This window comes from Vipera berus (genome assembly GCF_964194415.1).
Source record: "Vipera berus genome assembly, chromosome: 1".
Classification (NCBI taxonomy): domain Eukaryota; kingdom Metazoa; phylum Chordata; class Lepidosauria; order Squamata; family Viperidae; genus Vipera; species Vipera berus.
In genome coordinates this window covers 283,895,954-283,915,144 of record NC_138202.1, presented here as the reverse complement: position 1 = coordinate 283,915,144, position 19,191 = coordinate 283,895,954, and positions in this window count along the sequence as shown.

Sequence of the window (19,191 nt, the reverse complement as noted above, 5' to 3'; positions counted from 1 at the left end):
GTTTACAAATGTCAACCTGTTGCCCCCAACAATCTGGGTCCTCATTTTATCAGTCTTGGAAGGATGAAAGGCTGAGTAAACCTTGAGCCAGTCAGGATCAAACTCCTGGCTGTGGGCAGAGTTTGCCTGCAATACTGCATTCTAACTACTGTGCCACATGGCTTAGAATCACCTTTTAGCCTCTGCCATAGGCTCTGTTCTGCCATAGAATTCTCAATATCAAACCAGGGTTAGGCATGATTATGTATTCAGCATGATTACAAATTCAGAGATTGTAGAACAGACATGTCAAACACAAGGCCTGGGGGCTGAATCCGGCCCGTGAAGTGGTTTCATGTGGCCCGTGAAGCCATCCTGGAAACAGTGAGGGATCAGCCCCCACTGCCTTGGCCCTGGCCCAGAGACCCTCCTTCTGCCAGAGACCCTCAGATCTGTCCCACTCCTGCCCAGGCCCCCATAAGCACCCTTGATGTGAACGATGTAGAGCTGGCCATGCCCACCCAGTAGGCCACACCCACCAAGGCCACACCCACCCAGCCCCTTGAGGGCAACTGCAGTGCTGATGCGGCCCTCAATGAAATTGAGTTTGACACCCCTGTTGTAGAACATGAATTATTTCACTTTCCACAATGTTAACATCATTTGAGATAGCAAAGTGAGCTTCATAGATTATGTGCTATGAACACACATATTGTAGATCTTTTAGGAAAATCAAATCTGATAATAGAAGAGACTGTCCATTTTCAGCCCATGTTCCACTTTGGCCAATATACTCTTTATTAATATGAACTTGGAATTTGATATTAAGAGATTTGAAAGATGGAGAAATCTCTAACAGGACCTGCTTTTATGGGAAACTTTAACTTACAAAAGAAATGTAATACAGCAGACCAAATGAAATATGGAATTAAAAAAAATCAAATCAGTTCATAATTTAACTCCAAGGTATGAAAGGAATGTAATCCTACTAAAATTCTTCAGCCAGCAAATGAAGTAGTTCTCCTCACCACTTTTATTATCACAGCAATAACTTGTTGTTATTATCACTATTTTATACTGAGAGAATTAAAACTGTAAGATTAAGGTTTGCTCAAAGTCAAGGTCTGTTTATGAATATGCAGATCTGGTGGGAGATGAAGTTACATCAGTGTGACTATGTAGGAATATACATCTAATAAATCTTCAACCATCTTAATTTCACTTTCTGGAATGGAACTGTTGTAAGCAAGCAAATATAGTTTTTGCTTAACAGACTCCTGTGTGCATTACCTTTTCCCATTCTGATCAATTTCATCTCCTCTCTGGCAGTTTTAAAGCATCTGAAATATACACAGAAAACATAAATGGGTTCTATTCCTTGGGGTTTTTTTGCCCAGTCTTGCCTGATGCCTGCAGTATGAAAAGGACTAATACCCTAGGCTTGATTGTGTTTCTTATCCACTCTTTTAACAAATGTAGATTCTGGGTTTTGGTTGTTGAGATTAAATTAAACTAAAGCTCAGAGCACCAAATATGATTCAATCACTGGTTCCATAAGAAGAAGCACCAAAAATGAAAACAATATCACAGAGGCTGAGATATTCAGGATTTGAGCAGCCTTGTTTCAAAGCACTATTATATCTGGTCATATGCAGTGGCCTTATTATAAACACAGATAAAGGTGTGCATTACTGAGAAATTGGTGAAAATAAGAGATATAGCAACTGGAAAGCCCCAGTTAATGGCACAATTCTAGGTGGCCGAGTGTTTAGATCCAATAAACATAACCATCCCTTGTACGATCAATAAGCGGAAAATTACAGGAACTTGGTACTTAAGTCGCACATATTCTGCAAGCAACGAAAACTCTCCTGCAGCCCAGCACAATTCTGCTTGTATTATTTTCAGCTTCTTTTCTATCCTGGAGTCCTTGCACATTTCCATATGGGCTTCACACATGGCAACCTTATTTTAGAAGTGGTGGCAAACCAGAGCTTAACTTCAAAAGCACACCATAATTCAAAAGCAAACCCACAGGAACTGAAGTGACTGCAGGATATAACTGAAATGTAGGACACATTCCATCTTAAGAGTAAATACAACCACCGGGGAACATTCCTGAAAAATTCTCAGAAAGAGAACTCGGTTTCAATGGAAAAGCCAATATTTTTATAAAGGAATATATTGGGAGAGTGAGCATATGCATACATTCCACATATGAATTATATATGCCTAGAAATATAAGAATTGCCCTCTGAATCACAACTGATCACAAAGTTATCCTTATGCATTAAGCTATAAGGCCACATGTTGCCTTATGTCCTAGACATAATTTCATGTGGCAGTCAACTCTCTTTCCTAAGTGTTTAATTCAGAGCTCTGCTAAGAGACATCTGTTTCATCTTTGGTAACTTGTGTAAAGTGAGGAAAGAGAGCATTGAAACAAACAAAAAAAATTGTCCACAAAAGGGATAAGAGGGCATCAGAAAGAACTGTAGCTTGCTTCATTTTGACCATCTTTGGCAACCGATTCTGAACTTTCTAACTTGGTGGGAAGATAGCCCTCAGCGGAAAAATGGTTGCTCAACTCTATCTTAAGGGTCTCCTGACAACAGGAGTGTTCAAACCAACGGTATTAAGAATGCAGGCCTATACCCTGCAGGAAAAAAAAGGCTCTGTAGATACTGTTAGAGGTGCAGATCAGGACCTTATTCTAATATTAGGATATATGTTGCTTGCCTCTGAATTAGAATGAATTCAGGCTTCGGTAATATTAAAATAATGTGTTGCATCAGCCTGAAAATAAGCTCCAGTCCAGGGCCTGGAACGTCTAGAACAGGGGTGTCAAACTCAATTTCATTGAGGGCCGCATCAGCATTGCGGTTGCCCTCAGGGGGCCGGGTGGGTATGGCCTGGGTGGGCGTGGCCTACTGGGTGGGTGTGGCTAGAGTGCGTATGGCCTACTGGGTGGGTGTGGCCATCTCTACATCGTTCACATCAAGGCTGCCTATGGGGGCCTGGGCAGGTGTGGGACAGATCTGAGGGTCTCTGGCAGAAGGAGGGTCTCTGGGCCAGGGCCAAGGCAGTGGGGGCCGTTTCCTCACTGTTTCCAGAATGGCTTCGCGGGCCGCATGAAACCACTTTGCAGGCCGGATCTGGCCCCATGTCTGGTCTAGAATGCTACTCAAGAAGGCCTGGATTGTATTATTTTGTATTCACAAGAATCTCAGTACCAGTTACTCTTTAGCTTGGGAGATCTTTGAGGAACAGCTTTTGAGGGGTGCAGAGGAGTACTCAGTAATCTTACTGCCATCCCTGCTGGTTAAAGCTATATAACCCATACATTAGTTTATCCCCTTATAACTAAGGAAACTATTTTAAGAGATGAATAAAGCATTATATGCCATATATTAAAGTGTATCAGAAATTGGACAGCCATTGAGAAGTATCAGATATTTTTATCTGCGGTCCACAGCTGCTTTGCCATGTTTCCCTTCCGTCCTAGACCAGCAGAAAACTGAGTTTTTGGTTTCCCCAATGACCAAAAGATGAATCAAGTATAAAGGAACACATCCAAGAACAATTGGGAGGAGGTGTTTATACAGGAAACCAGAGGAATCAATTGGAGTCAGGAGTACATGGAACATGTCATTCTTAGCATTCTCCTCTATGTTAATTAACTTGCCCTACATTGTCCATGGATTGCATCTGGAGATGGCATAAAGAGGAAAAAAGCACTTCCAGACGGAGCATCTGCAGATATCCTCGAGTTGCAACAGCTACAGTGGACAGGAAGATACAGGAAGCAGCTTGCCAGAATGTTCTCTGGAAAGAGTTAGTAGAAATGGGAAAAGGAGGCTGTATGATTTTGTACTATGTAATAAAACAAGGCAATGTTTATATTATTTAGAGTGGTGTTGATATTTGGCCACTTGAAAGCTGGACACAGTTATAGTCGTAGTAGTAGCTATTGTTATTTAGTGATTAACAAATCTTGTGACCTTATAAATAAAATGAAATAAAGTAAAATAAAATGTAGTACATAATCAAATTTCAGAATAAGATAGAAAGGAGGAATTAAAATGATAAAATATGAGTATTTTATCAGTAATAAGATAAATTAATCTTCCTTGCAGGATACCCCAATTTGTCCAATGTATTGGGTTTGTAGGATGACTGCCTTAGTTATAAACTTAGCAGTTCTACCTACAATATTTACATTTGAGCCCAGGAGGAAATCTAACAATCTGTGATTTGGAAAGGAAAGGAAAGGAAAGGAAAGGAAATTTCACTAAATGATGCATCCTTCCCATATAAAAAATAATCAGAGCAGTGAGAGAAAATCATGAAGAGCAGATAGTAACCTTGTGATGGCAGTATTAAAACTAGTCCACCTCTCCACACAACCAGCTTGCATATGACAGGGGTCCCCAACCCCCAGGCTGTAACCCATATTGTTCCATGGCCTGTTTGGAACTGTGCCACACAAGTGGTGGGTAAGTGTGTGTGCACACTGCTCCAGTTGTATGAGTGAAGGGTGCGTGCACATATGTGCTCATGCCATTTACACAGAACCATCCTCTCTTCCCCTCCCTCCCAGCTGGGCCACTAAACCAAATGTGGAGACCTAGGGCGCAAATATGGAGGCCTAGGTATGTCTAGTTGTATTTAAATAAATTAAAGAAAGCAACAACAAAAACACTAATAAAAAGAAAGCTGCCATGCTGAATAGCCAGCACCCACCTTGGGTATTATATTTATTTCCTGAAATGACTTTGCACCTCACAAGTGTTTTGCCAATACACTGTAAAACATTTATTTATTTATTTTGGTGAGGAGTTCTTTTCTTTTAAAATAATGTTTATGGGAATAAATTTTTAACAAAGTAAAAATATAATAAAGAAAAGTAATAAACAGTGGAAAAATAGAAAAAATAGAAAAGGGAAAGAAAGAAAAGGGAAAAAGTTATAAATAAGTGATTTCTGATCTTCTTGGCTCTACTTATAGCTTCATTTATATTTTGCTCTTTCTCTCTAAAGTTATAACGCTGGAAAGCATTCAGGGAAATAAAGTTACATTTTAAGTTTACTATCTGTTTATTGACAAGTAACAATAGTGACCATTTTTCTGAGTGGCCAATGTATATTCTCAAAATTTCAGATATGCCCCAATCACAAAGGTTTACTTACCCTGAAGGAGGCAATGTCAATATTCCAAGAAGTATCCTGGTATCTCATGTGTTTCCTTTGAGCTATAAAAAGTCCAGCTTTTCCTTAGAAACCCACCACATTTGCATTGCTTTTCCCATCTTAAAAAGCAGTCTTGATGTGAAATCTTTCTATAACAATCTAGATTCTAGAATCCTCTCATCCTACCTTCTCTATCTTGAAGTTTCTTTTCACCAATAAAGCTCATTCCATTTCATCTCCATCCTCCACTAAGTTTATTCATTCAAATGTTTGAAGGATCATAGCTTTCCAGAATAATCCATCTATAAGTGTGTGTGTGTGTGTGTGTGTGTGTGTGTGTGTTATATATTGTCCAGAGATCAATTATGAAAACCTTGTTTACAATCCAGCTCTTTAATGGATTTCCCCCCCTCTTTCTGTGTGCTGTTTACAATCTATTAGATTACTTAGCTAGCTTCAAACAAAACTGTCTCATGCTTACAAAATGGCAGGCTATAATTGAGAGAAAATTAGGAAGGGAAGAAAATTATTTTTAATTAAAATAAAGGTTTCTATGAAAGGCTAAAGAAATATACATACATGCATGCATGCTATGTTTATATGGTCTATTTCATGTCCTGTATATGCCTGTATATGTCTATTTATATGCCCTCTTCACCACCCTGAGTCCTCCGGGAGAAGGGCGGTATATAAATTTAATAAATAAATAAATAAATAAATAAATAAATAAATAAATAAATAAATAAATAAATAAATATGCTCATATGAAATGGGAGAGTGGAGTCTTCTAGATAATCAGAAAAGGTAATGATTGTTCCATATAATGAAGCAGATCAATTATAGAATAGTAAATACAAACAAATAAATAAATGGACTTTGTAATGCTAATTGTAATCCTAATTCAATAGCATTACTCCCACTGACATGGGTGGAGGGGGGGGGACACAGAGTCAGAATTATGTAATTTTGCTTCATCATGATATAAGCCCCATTCTTTCCTACGTCTGTTGAAACACTACACACATCTCCATACATACATAATGTCAATTGTCATGTGTGATAGAGATTAAATATTTCTGATAAAAGCAGCCAGATCCAGAGGAGTTTGCTGGTGATGCCATAAGATCAGTATGTTTCGTGACATGAACTGGTTGACAGAAAAGAATGATTAATTTAAATAATCAAAGCTGCCATGAACCAAAGAGACTCTGTAGATATCAAATAAGAAATTATGGGATAATCCATTCATGAATTGGTAGGAATATGAGTATGAATCTCTACTGCCATTCAGTTTTTCTATGTCTGAGTTTCTTCAACATACATAATAGGAAGGTGAGGACAAGTACTCTACTTCTTTCCTCTTGTATGTAGGGTAATTAGTATGGCATTGCTGTGCATTTGTGAGTGTACTGTGCATGTGTATTGCCCTTGTACTTCCCTCCTTCTGAGATGATGAAACACAGAAGTTGAATGTCTGAACAGAGCTCTTCTGTATAATGTTTACTTGGCTATGAATGTTGAAAAGTTAAAACAACTTTTTGAAAGAATATATATTTGTCTGAAAATATGAACCAGATTCTAAAAAAAAAATAAAATGTCCATTTTCCAAAATGCAAAAAACATGGCAGAAGCATTATGCCTAATACACAACAAGAAATGACTGGTCTAAAAATGGAATGAAGACACTCGCAAGCAAAATAGAAAACCCATAAGTATTTAATTCAGTAAATTATACAAAGTTGTTTGGACAATATTCAATATCTTTATACAGAACAGCTCCTGTTCTTTTTCAACCTTCCCCTCATCTGCTCTTTCTGCTATAGGTCTGGAAAGATTTGAGGTAGCATTAGTCCAAAGCCGTGTGCTATTCTGCTGCTTGGACCTTCAAACCCCTTTTTTTTGCATTTTAGATTTTGGCTTCCATTGCCTGATTTTTCTTTTTGTGATCTGAGCTTCCTCTGTGTAGCCATGTAGCTATTAGCTCTGAATGGTGCTGATGTTATCATTATCCGCCATATTATTCTAACTGTCTTAGATCTTGAGGGCTGTTCCCTGACACCACTGGATGACATCGCCAGGGCTCGTTGCCTTGGAAGAGTGAGGAAAATTCTCAGGGATGACTCACACCCTGGACGGTATCTCTTTACTCTCCTACCATCCGGTAGGAGATATAGGAGTATATCCAGTATATATAGGAGTATAGCCAGCCGCACCAACAGGCTGAAAAACACCTTTTATCCATGGGCTGTTAGGCTTTTGAACAAGAAATAACTTGTGTGAATTTTATGCAGAATTGACTTGGGAGGCCGGTGTGTGGTGTAGTTGGTTCACATGGTGTAGTAAGATGGAGGGTTTGTTGTCACTGTGTGTTGGGGGGTGGGAGCACAAAGGGAGGCTCAGCTAATCTCAATGTATACATAGTTGTACTTTGACAATAAAGATTCATTCATTCATCTTTAGTTCTGAAGAACTGAATTCAGCTAGATTCTCAGACATAGAAATATAGATCTTACCAAGCCTGGTGTATGGCTCTTCCTGCCTCACATAAACCATATATTAGACTCTCCATGGCATCTGGAATAAAACTGCTTTGAAAAAAGTAGATTTCTACCATTTGACTGGTCTCACGGCATGACAGCTTGGGAGCAATAAGGAGCATGAGCCCAATAACGGAAAGGAGAGATAATAAAAAAAAGAGAGAAGCTTTGGATATAGGCAGATACTGTATCTCATTTTCCTCATATATCCCTAAAATGCCTATGTAAAGCGACATCTAATTTATTGAAGGCTGCCATGTTTACGTACACAAGCAATTCAATCCTATGAAAATCTTCAGTGTTCTGCATGGTTAACCACTTGACAAAAAAAAAATGGAAAAAGGGAAAAGGGGGAAGCAGTTTCTCAAGATAAATTTAGCTTTCCTCCAGAAAAAAACCCTTCTTCCAAGAAAAAATAAATAAAATAATAAAAAAAAGATTATTTCACAGTTTCCTTAAAAATCCATGTGCACAAATGTAACGTTTAGTCATGTTGTCACCTCTAAGCTATGAAGGTCTACCACAAAAATCCCTGTCAAAACTGCAGAGCTTACCTCATCAATCCAAATGCACAGGGAAGGGAGGAAATCAACCCCAAATGCTGATGGTTGATGCTTTAGCTTTTACACTCCAGCAGGCATGTGGTCAAGAATTGGGAAAGGGACATGCTTACCGAACACAGATTTGAATACTTACTGCAAAATTTAAATTAATAGGTTTTTAGTTTCATTGTAGACAAAGAAAAGTAGATGTGGAACAACTTGCACAGTTGTTTAAAAAACTGTTTTCCCTCTCACTTTCTCTCTGCAGGTCCCTTAGGATGTGGTTGGGCAGATGGATACGGACACATATGCAGAGAAATCCTTAGTAATAATCTGTAGGGGGAAAAGGAAAAAGAATCTTATGGAAGAGGACACAGGGTTATTTTCAACTAGAGGAGAAAATGGTACATAAATGTAAACATCTTAGATTTTCTACTGTCTACAGCATGTAATTTTTTAGACAAAAAACTGTTTTGGGTTGGGTAGTCATTATTTCTAATTTGGTTCAATCAAGAAGATGATAATGAAGCTATAAAACAAAGAGACTTTAAGAGTTTCTCTGAGAAGGCTTTTCTTAGCAGATAGAGACTATGCTGACATATCACAAACAAACCATTGATCAAATGAGCATATATGCTTTACTGGGATTGGTTTCAAATGTCATGGCTCCATGTCAGCCTGATGGTTATTCATGTGGAACCAGCTTCTTGAGTAAAATGATGATGGTTTGGTTATGAAGCATATTTGTATCATCTCATTCATGAATGAATCACTTTTTGGCAGCTTTTGGGGGAACTGGAAATTTTCTAGAATAGGCAGTGCAATTCAGAAAATCTATCCTATGCGATTGAGGGATCTAAATGAATTCTTGATGCTTCTTGAAGATCTTCCTGTCACTTTAGTAGATAACATTGTGAGCTTTAGCAGATCTGCAATGGTTCAAGTCAATTATGATGATCACTTTCCTGCTGAGAAGAAATTCAGACAGACTTTGTGGTTTTCAAGAAGTTTCGGGTAATGAAACATTCGAAAAGTGGGCTCAAAAGTATAGGAGAGTTCCCTGGCAATGACAAGGCAATACACACACACACACACACACACACACACACACACACACACACACACACAAAGACAGCATGCTATATTCTGCAAAGCTTTTTGAGGATGATAGTTGGAACTCTACTTCAGAGATGTAAAAGATTTTTTCATAGACTTTCCTGTATATTTTCAACAAATTAATGGCAAGACAGAACTTACAAGAAAAATCTAGGTACCATTTCCCCCCCTCTTTTAACAGCAGAAATGCCTCTAGCAATTACATCCCCTTTTAAACATGATTATCCTCCTCTGTCTCTAAATGGATCAGCACATTCATGCTCAGGTTTTTATTTCAAGTCTGGCAGAATGGAAATTTTTCCTGCAGGATGAACTGTTCAACAGCTTGGATTTATCCTGATGTGTGCATCTACATATGAGGTTAGACTATTAGAAATACCTCAGTCTACTATTGGCCCATTTGATTTTAGATAACCCCCCAAAGTGTTTTCTTTGTTATGCTGTGTTTGGGGAGGGTGTGTGCAAGAGGGTCAGTAAGAATTACAACCATTCTGAGGTTCTGGAAGTCTCTACAAATGGAAGTCAGGGATATTTGGTTACCTTTCCAATGAGAACAAAATATATTTATTTGGATAGGCTGTAGTCTTCATGGAGTTGGGCATTGAGAGTGGTATTATTTCTTTCATCTGGACAGAATTTATTTGATGGGCTGAGATGTTGATATTGTTTGCTGGCTCAAGGAAATTTGTAGCAGATAGGACAGAGATTTCAAGGAAGAAATAAACTTATGAATGCATTAAGGGGAACTTCTGTGATTCAGCTAAATGAGAAAGATGCTACAATAGTCTGGAGAGAAAAGGGGGCTGAAACCCTGATCCATAAAGGCTAAAGCTGCCAGCTACAGGAGACTGGCAGAACCAAAGTGAGCACATTTTGGAAGAATGGGAACAAGAAATAGTTCTGGTTACTGGACTGTCTCTTCAAAGCTTAGCATGTTTTTAAACACTTTAAAGTGTTTCTGATATATACATTTTTAAAAAGTTCACAGAGGGAGGAGATTTGTTTTTCCTATTGATTGCCCCAGAAAGGAGGGAAGATGATTCTTAGAGATGTCCCTTGGTGGTGGAAAGCTAGTTTAATTAAAATAAATACTGTAGAAGATGGAAGACATTCTGCTTGGAAAATATTGATGGGGAAGCAGCTCTTGAGCTCAGTACCAGCCTCAGTGCTGTAACTGGGGTTACAGTAGTAGGGATGGCACCAATTTATGGCCTAATATTTAGTAAGAATTCTCTTCTCTTAAGTCTCCAATTGAAAACCTACCTCTTTCTCCTTTCCTTCCTTCTTATTTAGCTGTCTCTGGACAAGAGAAGGTGAGAGAAAGAGAAAGAGAGAAAGAGCCTTGGTGGAGCAGTGGGCTAATGCCTCCTTAAGTAACACCAGCTGCCTGCGATTAGTGCAGGTTCGCATCCCGCCAGGCTCAAGGTTGACTCAGCCTTCCATCCTTCCGAGGTAGGTAAAATGAGGACCCAGATTGTTGGGGGCAATAAGCTGACTTTGTAATAATGCCGCTTGGGTGGGGGCGAAAGCCCTAATAAGCAGGCATATACATAGAATGAAGGCTATTGCTAAGCCCATTGATTTGTGCTTTAAATTGTAAGCCGCCCTGAGTCTTCGGAGAAGGGCGGGATATAAATGGGATTAAAAAATAAATAAATCATATTTTAGACTCTTGATTTTACTTTCTAATGAAACTTTTCAACGAGAGTAATTTTTATTTTAAACTTAAGAAATTTTCCATGATCTCAAAATCTTGCCTTCTGCAGAATGTAAAGTGGAGGTTAAAAAGACATCTACAGCTTTCAAACTCTTCCAGCTATTATAGAACAAATGTTCAGAGCTTTGAAAAAGGTGGCAAAGAAAAGTTTTCTTCTCAACCAAGCCCAAACAGAATGCACATAATAAACAAAGCTAGCAAACAAACAAACCAACAGACCATATTTTCAATATTTGGAAAAATAAGATTCTAAAGTATATTCACAGAGGAGTATTGAGGAATTGACTGCAGGCATGTTTCTTAATTCTGAGAATGGAAAAATAAATGTTATTTAAAAAATGTACTAAGTATAGAATCAATCACAGAATATAATGGTTAGAAGTCACCTTGGAGATCATCTAGCCTAACTTGTTGCTACTGCAACAAACCTGACATATAGCTTTCCCTTCTTTCTTTAAATATGTCCAGCAAAGGAAAGTCCATCACCACCAAAGGCAATTTGTTCCACTGCTGAATATGTTTAAATCAGATTTTTCTTGTCACCTGGAACAATTCTGAATAATTCATCTTCTACAGCAGACACGTCAAACACAAGGCCCGGGGGCCGGATCCGGCCCGCGAAGTGGTTTCATGTGGCCCGCCAAGCCATCCTGGAAACAGTGAGGGAACGGCCCCCACTGCCTTGGCCCTGGCCCAGAGTCCCTCCTCCTGCCAGAGACCTTCAGATCTGTCCCACTCCTGCCCAGGCCCCCATAGGCACCCTTGATGCCAACAATGTAGAGCTGGCCATGCCCACCCAGTAGGCCATATGCACTTTAGCCACGCCCACCCAGTAGTCCATGCCCACCCAGGCCACACCCACCTGGCCCCCTGAGGGCAACCGCAATGCTGATGCGGCCCTCAATGAAATTGACTTTGACACCCTTGTTCTACAGAATGCTCATCCATAGTCTTCTCTTCTCCTTTGTTCTCTTCCTAAAATATGGTGCCCAGAACTGATCTCAATATTCAATGTGTTTTGCAATCTGACCAAATCAAAACAGAAAAAAGTTTTATTTTGCAATCTAATCTTCTCCTGAAATTCTTGAAATTAACCATTTCTTCCATGAATTAGTGATGAATTAATTGAAATATGGCCACTAATTTTTAAGCCATGCCTATAACTAACAAGAAGTTTTGTTTATCTATGGGATCAACTGAAATTATAAATATACCATCTTGCCATTCTGGCATCTCTAGAAAGTTCTTCGGCATCACATTCCAATGATACATAATTAAAGATTTGGGAAATTAAACAATGGTTTGTTGTTGTTTTTTAAAAAAAAAACATTATTCAAATGTTTGGACAGACTTAACGTTTCCGTTTGGGAACTACACAAGGCGACAAAGGGAGTTGCTTTTTCTTACGAAACTCAACTTCATTTTGGATTTGAAGAGGAACTGAGACAGTGGGATTATCCTTCCATTCATCCATTGAATGCGCCACACATTGCTTGAATGCTTGCAGGAGGAAGCGATCCTAATTCAACTGCTGCATATGAATCATGCTGGTTTTGGAAGCATCATTTGTGTATGCAATGTAATATTTGAAAAAGAAGAAATTCTTAGGAAGAATGGGTTTAAAGGCACATAGCTAGGTAAGGAAAAGAAGCAACAGGTGTTAGGACTAGCATATGGGCGTCCAGGTTGGAGGATTTTATTGTTGTCAAGAGTTCTGGAATTAATTATTTCTCATTGTTTCAGTTATACACTGCCTGGAAGGTCTAGTTGAGCAAAGCAAGATAGGCTTTGAAAAGAAATACACATCTGGCTCTTTTTTTTACCTCAGTATCTTGATCTATTTGATGCCTGTTGTTAAAATAAGACCCCTGGTTCTGAACTGGAGCTCCAGCTATTTTTCCATAATGGAAGCAAGCAAATGGCACCCCTCTGAAATATTTTGTGGCTCACTTGCAAATCCCTCTCTCTTTCTGAAAGATGTTTTTTTCCTCTCCTCCCAGCTGTTTCTGTCAATTAAATCCATGAGTTTGGCTGAGCTGCGGAGTCAGGAAAACAGATCCGACTCTGAAAGTTTCAAAGAGAACTCTGAGAAAACATTTTTACGGTCATAGAATGAGAGGGAAGGTAACTTGCCAGTTTGGCTGAACCCCTGGAGTATTGAGAACGTATGTTTCGTAATTATTTATTGCCTGGGTTGTGGGTATTCTGGCATTTCCTCATGAGCTTATTTACTTGGCCATGACAAAAGGGGTCTATTTTTGACACCAGTTTTGATTTTTGATTATGGTGCCTCTGGGACCTTGATACTAAAATGCCATTAAAGTCAAATTGATGGGATTATATCCTTCCATTCCCCCATGAAGATTTCTCCATGCTTATATTTTCTGCTGTTTGCTAAGGCTTATTCCAGGATATGTAAATTTCGTCTCCTTGGCAATGGGGCTCTGATCTTCCTTAACTTCTGCTGCCAGAGGGAGCAGTCCTTGTGGGTGTTTTGCTTGTCAGATAAAATCAACTCAAATAAAATGGAAAATAGCATGCATTTAACAAGTTGGTTGGTTTTCCTGGTGAATACAAGGCAGTTATAGTGTATTTTGGAATTCGTAACTGAAGTCATATACTCATCCCCGTCGGAAACCTCCTTGTGCTAATAGTGATCCCTAGAAAGGGATTCCTAGCAAGGATATAGATTGCATATGGAGAAACCTAATTGCAATCATATGGGGAAGATCTTAAAAATTAGCCAACCTCCCTCCCCCAGTCAGCTTGTGTTCAATGTGACATTTTTCTCTTTTTGCCTCATGGAATAAAGATATTATTGGCAGCTCTTGCCATCTCATTTTGCTGAAGTACACATATTATATAGTTTCCTGGATAACTGTAGTTCCAAGAACAATTGTGCCAGCAGGAAGATATTTCATTGTAAATTGCTCACTACTAAGAATGGTAGGACTATGCAGATCAATAAAAAGCTGCTCCATTTTTTTTCTTATAGATTTTAAATAGTATTTTTGTTCAACTATTTAGGCAATTGAGCTACATTTGGTGTATCAGACTGCTTAGGGAGATGTTCCATTTCTCTTTTCTTTAGTCTTAAACATACTTTCTGTAATCACACCAGCTGGTTGCATCTCCTAGAACACTTCCTGGATTGTCCATTTAATTATGGAAGAGAACAAGGTCCCTGGGCATTCGAAAAAGTAAGACTGAGGAAACTGTTGTAAATTCTTAGCATTTTCTCATCAAATTCACTCAGTCCTTACACAATTCCAGTCCACCATTTTGGAAAAAAAATATGGTGGGATGCTCCTAATTTTGGGAGGGATTTTTTGGAATGACCCAAGAAGATATGCAGTGCAAGACATACTATAATGTTGTTTTTTTATGATATTCTGATATTCTGCTCACAGTACTTTGAAATTCCTTACAGTTCTCAAAAAGAAATCCTGGTCTAATTAAAACAATTGCTTTCCAGCAGTTATTGGTAGTTGTCCTGTGTTTCTAAACTACAGTTTGAAATAAGACTTGAAATTAACTTTCTCAGTCAGATTTTATTTGCAGGTAATTTTTTAAAAAATGAAAGTAACTTTCAACATTATCCTGAAATATCATTTATAACTTGATACTCAGCATCCATAAGAGGATGAACAAAAAAGGAGCAAATTGGTTTTGAGAATTGCAGGAAGGGAAGAAAGAATGCCACAATGGTGTACAACTCAACCCTATCCAATAAAATTGAAAATTTGAAGACAAAAGCAGTTTGTCTCAGCACTTTCATGGAGCAAAAGAAAATATAACATCCATTAAAATGCCAAGAAATGTCTAAATTAATCATATCTTTTCTTAGTTTGAACTTACTCTATTTCCTCTTCCGCTTTTGCACAAATTAATTTGTCACTGAATGCTATGGAATGTGGTAAAGGGATCAAAAACTTCAGAAACAGGAAATATTCACACTGGCTGAAAAAAAGAAATTGAAGAACATTTGGAATAACTAATTCACTATCCTGAAGGATAAACATATTAGTCACTTACAGCAAAAATAGCAGAGTTTTTCCTAGAACAGTCCTATCAGACCTAAGATTTAAACCAGACATATTTATGAAGGATTGAGCTATTAATGGTTCCTAATCTTAACAGAATAACAGAGTTGGAAGATCTTCTAATCCATGAATATATATATTCTGAATCACAGAGAATATACAGTATATTAAGTATTAGCATCTTAGGAGAACAACATTAGAAGATGGTCATTCATGCTCTGTGAACTTCCTGGATACATGCAGTTGCTTATCTCTAAGAATACTTCTTACATTTTAAAGAATAATGGTTCATGCTGGAGCTTATCACTTTGTCATGGGTCCAAATTGAAACCTTACCTTGGAAAATGTAACGTTTATACCTTTAAAAGAAAGGAAAAATAAATAAATTAAAAGTTGTAATTTTTATATTTGGTCATAGTAGTCCCTTCTGAGAGGACAAACCTATCACATTTTCAGAAAAAAAAGGATATTTTCATTTTGGGGAAAGGGAAATAGGAAAGGTATGTAATTTCCCATACTTATAGGACCTAGGTTTTGTGATGAACTGTATAAAATCAACTTGCAGAAATTCAGAAAGATAGGTCTACTTTTCTGGAAAGGTAGTTGTTCCTGGAGGGGAATGCCCTAAATTTTTAGTGTACATCATACAGGTTCTTCTAAACTACCTACAACATTTCAAAATGCTATGGGCATGTTTAAAAAGGTTTGATGAGGGAGAATATCAAATGAGATTTTGTTTTCTGCTCAGCTGAGAGCAACAGAGCAGTTCTATTCATACCTATCCATAAACTCTGTAGAATTTAGGGCATAATGTTATGAAAGATAAGAGTTTTGTGGTTTTGTGTTGTAAATTACCCAGGTTTTCAGTAGTGTTCAGGACTAGCTTATAATAAACAGTTTGAAAATTGCTGTCCTCTTGTAGCCTTATATTTGAAACTAAGCGGCATCCTTTTTCCTATCCACATTAATCTATATCTTTAATCAATATAAGACACATATGGAAAACTACCTACTTCTTTTCTTACCTTTTAGGGGGAAAATAGCTGCACTTTTGGAAAACTGATATGCTTTTTTACAAAGATTTATTTTGCCTGCACGCTTATCTTGGCTATTTATGTCCACTAGCAGGTATTACACATACAATGATGGTATACACTTCTTATGTTCCCATGGCTAAGTGATGAAAGAGGGCAGAACTAACTACCTACAGAGATGCTGTTTTGTTCAGGCTGACTCAACTCATGATCCTTATTTGAAGCCTATAAAGATTTTACCTGGTATTGATGTTTCTGAGACCTCATTACAATGGTGACTATGCCATCCGATTTCCAGATTTCATCAGACTGAGAACTAGAGTTTTTGGACAACACTATTTATTCTTTTAAATACATGAACTGATGTAACTATTTTGTGTGTTAATATTTCAGATATGTATAAGATCATGTTCCTTAATATTGTTGATAGGGTAAATGTTTGTTTTTAATCACACCTTCTAGTGACATTGTAAAGCATGGCACAAGATGCCTATATGTTGGAGGAGACATATTTGCTTGTAACCAATACAGCACATTATTGCTATTGCAACATAAGCTTTTTTAACATCTGTAAGGTTATCCCTACAAGACGTCCAGACTCTGTTTATATCAGACATGTCAAACTCGCGATGTCACGTGACATTGCGCAATGTATCAGGACAGTTTTGCCATTGCTGGAAGTGGGGTAGGTGTGGCTTCCAGTTGATGCGTCTGGCCCACGGGCCAGGAGTTTGACACCCCTGGATATGCACATGGATATCAGGACATCCATAAAGGACAGTGGGAGAACCTGGGCAAATCTGGCCTTAGGCCTTATGAAATGATCATTAAACGTCTTCTCTTATCCAAATTTAAAGTCCATAATAGAACCAAAGCCAGCCAAATTATTTTGACCGCAAGTCTCTCTTGTCTCCAGGGCAAAAAGAATAGCCCTAACAGGCTGAATATGTAAAAATGTTGCCTTTTCCTGCTGTTCTAAATCAGCTGCCTTGTATAATCATTTCATTTTGCCTCATGGTCGAGTTCCCTCTAAGTGGAAAAGAAAAATATTTGAAATATCTCTAAAAGTATTCCTACTGCATATTTCTGAATCAAAATAATCTGGAATAGGAGCAGGAGCAGGGAAATGCTCACTGATTCCAAATTGACAAACCATGTCGCCTCTGATATAGAAAATTATGTCAAGCCACTTTTCACTTCGGGGTTAAGATTGCACCGCCTGTACTGCTTTAAAGTATAAGACAGGGGTAGGAAACCTCGGCTCTTTTATGACTCATGGACTTCAACTCCCAGAATTCCTGAGTCAGCATAGTCATAAAAGAGTCGAGGTTGCCTACCCCTGGTATAAGAGAACCAAATAGCTTTTTTAAAATGTTTGGTTTTAGTATTTGCTATTCTTCAAGGGACACGGTGGCTCAGTGGGTTAGGACGCTGAGCTTGTCGATCAGAACGTCTGCAGTTTGGCGGGTCAAATCCCGAGTGCCGCGTAACAGAGTGAGTGCCTGTTACTCGTCCCAGCTTCTGCCCACCTAGCAGTTCGAAAGCACGTAAAAATGCAAGTAGAAAAATAGGGACCACTACGGTGGGAAGGTAACAGCGTTCCGTGCGCCTTTGGCGTCTAGTCATGCCGGCCACATGACCACGGAGACATCCTCGGACAAGCGCTGGCTCTTCGGCTTTGAAACGGAGATGAGCACCGGCCCCTAGAGTTGGAAACGACTAGCACGCAAGTGCGGGGGAACCTTTACCTTTACCTTTATTCTTCAGATTAGTCTCACAAGACTGTATTACTTTTACTGAATGCAAATATGGGTCCTGAGTATCACATATTTGAATGTCTTTCAAGTTTTATAGATGGTTAATTGTTCACAAACTACTTTATATGAAAACCTATCTGGGTCTCCATTTCCTTATTAGACACTATATAAAACTGCTGGGATAGATTGAATCCTCAATGGAATGTATTTGCAAATGTAAGAGCATATGTTTGAATTGCACATAATATGGATTTGAACAAAATCAAGTAAAAAAGCATAGAATATGAAAATACATGGATAAATCTTTTTTTTAGCAGTAGAATAGAGAACTAAACTGGGTTTAGTAATTTCAGGCTACTGAAATCTGACCAATCTATCTTCTCCAAGCTGAATTAAAGCAGCTCATCCAAATATTTCCAAAATTTACAATAAATCACTATTAAAACTTTCTTGGGCTTGTCTTTTTCCAGTCATCCTACTTTAATTTACACAACTAAGCTGTTCTTTTGAAAAGCTGTCTCTGAATGTGTGTCTCTTTAAATCCATTTAGGAGGCCTTAATTAACATAACATTCCATGATATTATTGATAATCCTCCATCAAAATGAAGTCCAGAAGACCTCAGAACCAAACAGATAATATTTTGCGACAGCCAATTATAAATTTAAAGAAAATCATATTAGGGCAGTGCAAAGCCTACCTACCCACAGAGTTCAAGAGATGTAATGCAAGACATAACAACTAGAATTCCTTCTCAAAATTACGTATAAAGCAGCTGCATCATTCACCATACTTCATAGAGCCAAATAAGAAATGGATCCACCTCCAAACAGGTAAAACCAATGAGTTTTACTCTTACCAGAACCCACGGATTAGGCCCCACCAAATTTCAACAGCAAGATATCTTGTTTGCACATTATAAAGAGAGGGCAGCTTTGATGCAGCAGATTGCTGGGCCTGAGGATTTTTTGTTGCATTTTTTAAAAAATAAATATTAAGACAAATATACATCATTGTGGATAGAGGGATTTTATAACTTTCATGAATTAAAAATAATTAAGGGTTGTTTTTTTAATATATCTCTTTTGGCAGGAATGAGAGGGTTTTTTTTTTTGCCTAAAGATGGGAAGCATGACTGTGCAAGATAGGTGTTGTGCATGCCAAATTATAGATTAGAATGCACAACATACTGTACATCCACATGAGTGAGACATGGATGTAGGTCTTGTGTAATGTCAAAATATCCCAGCCTTTCTCTTTTCTGGAGATAGAAAACAT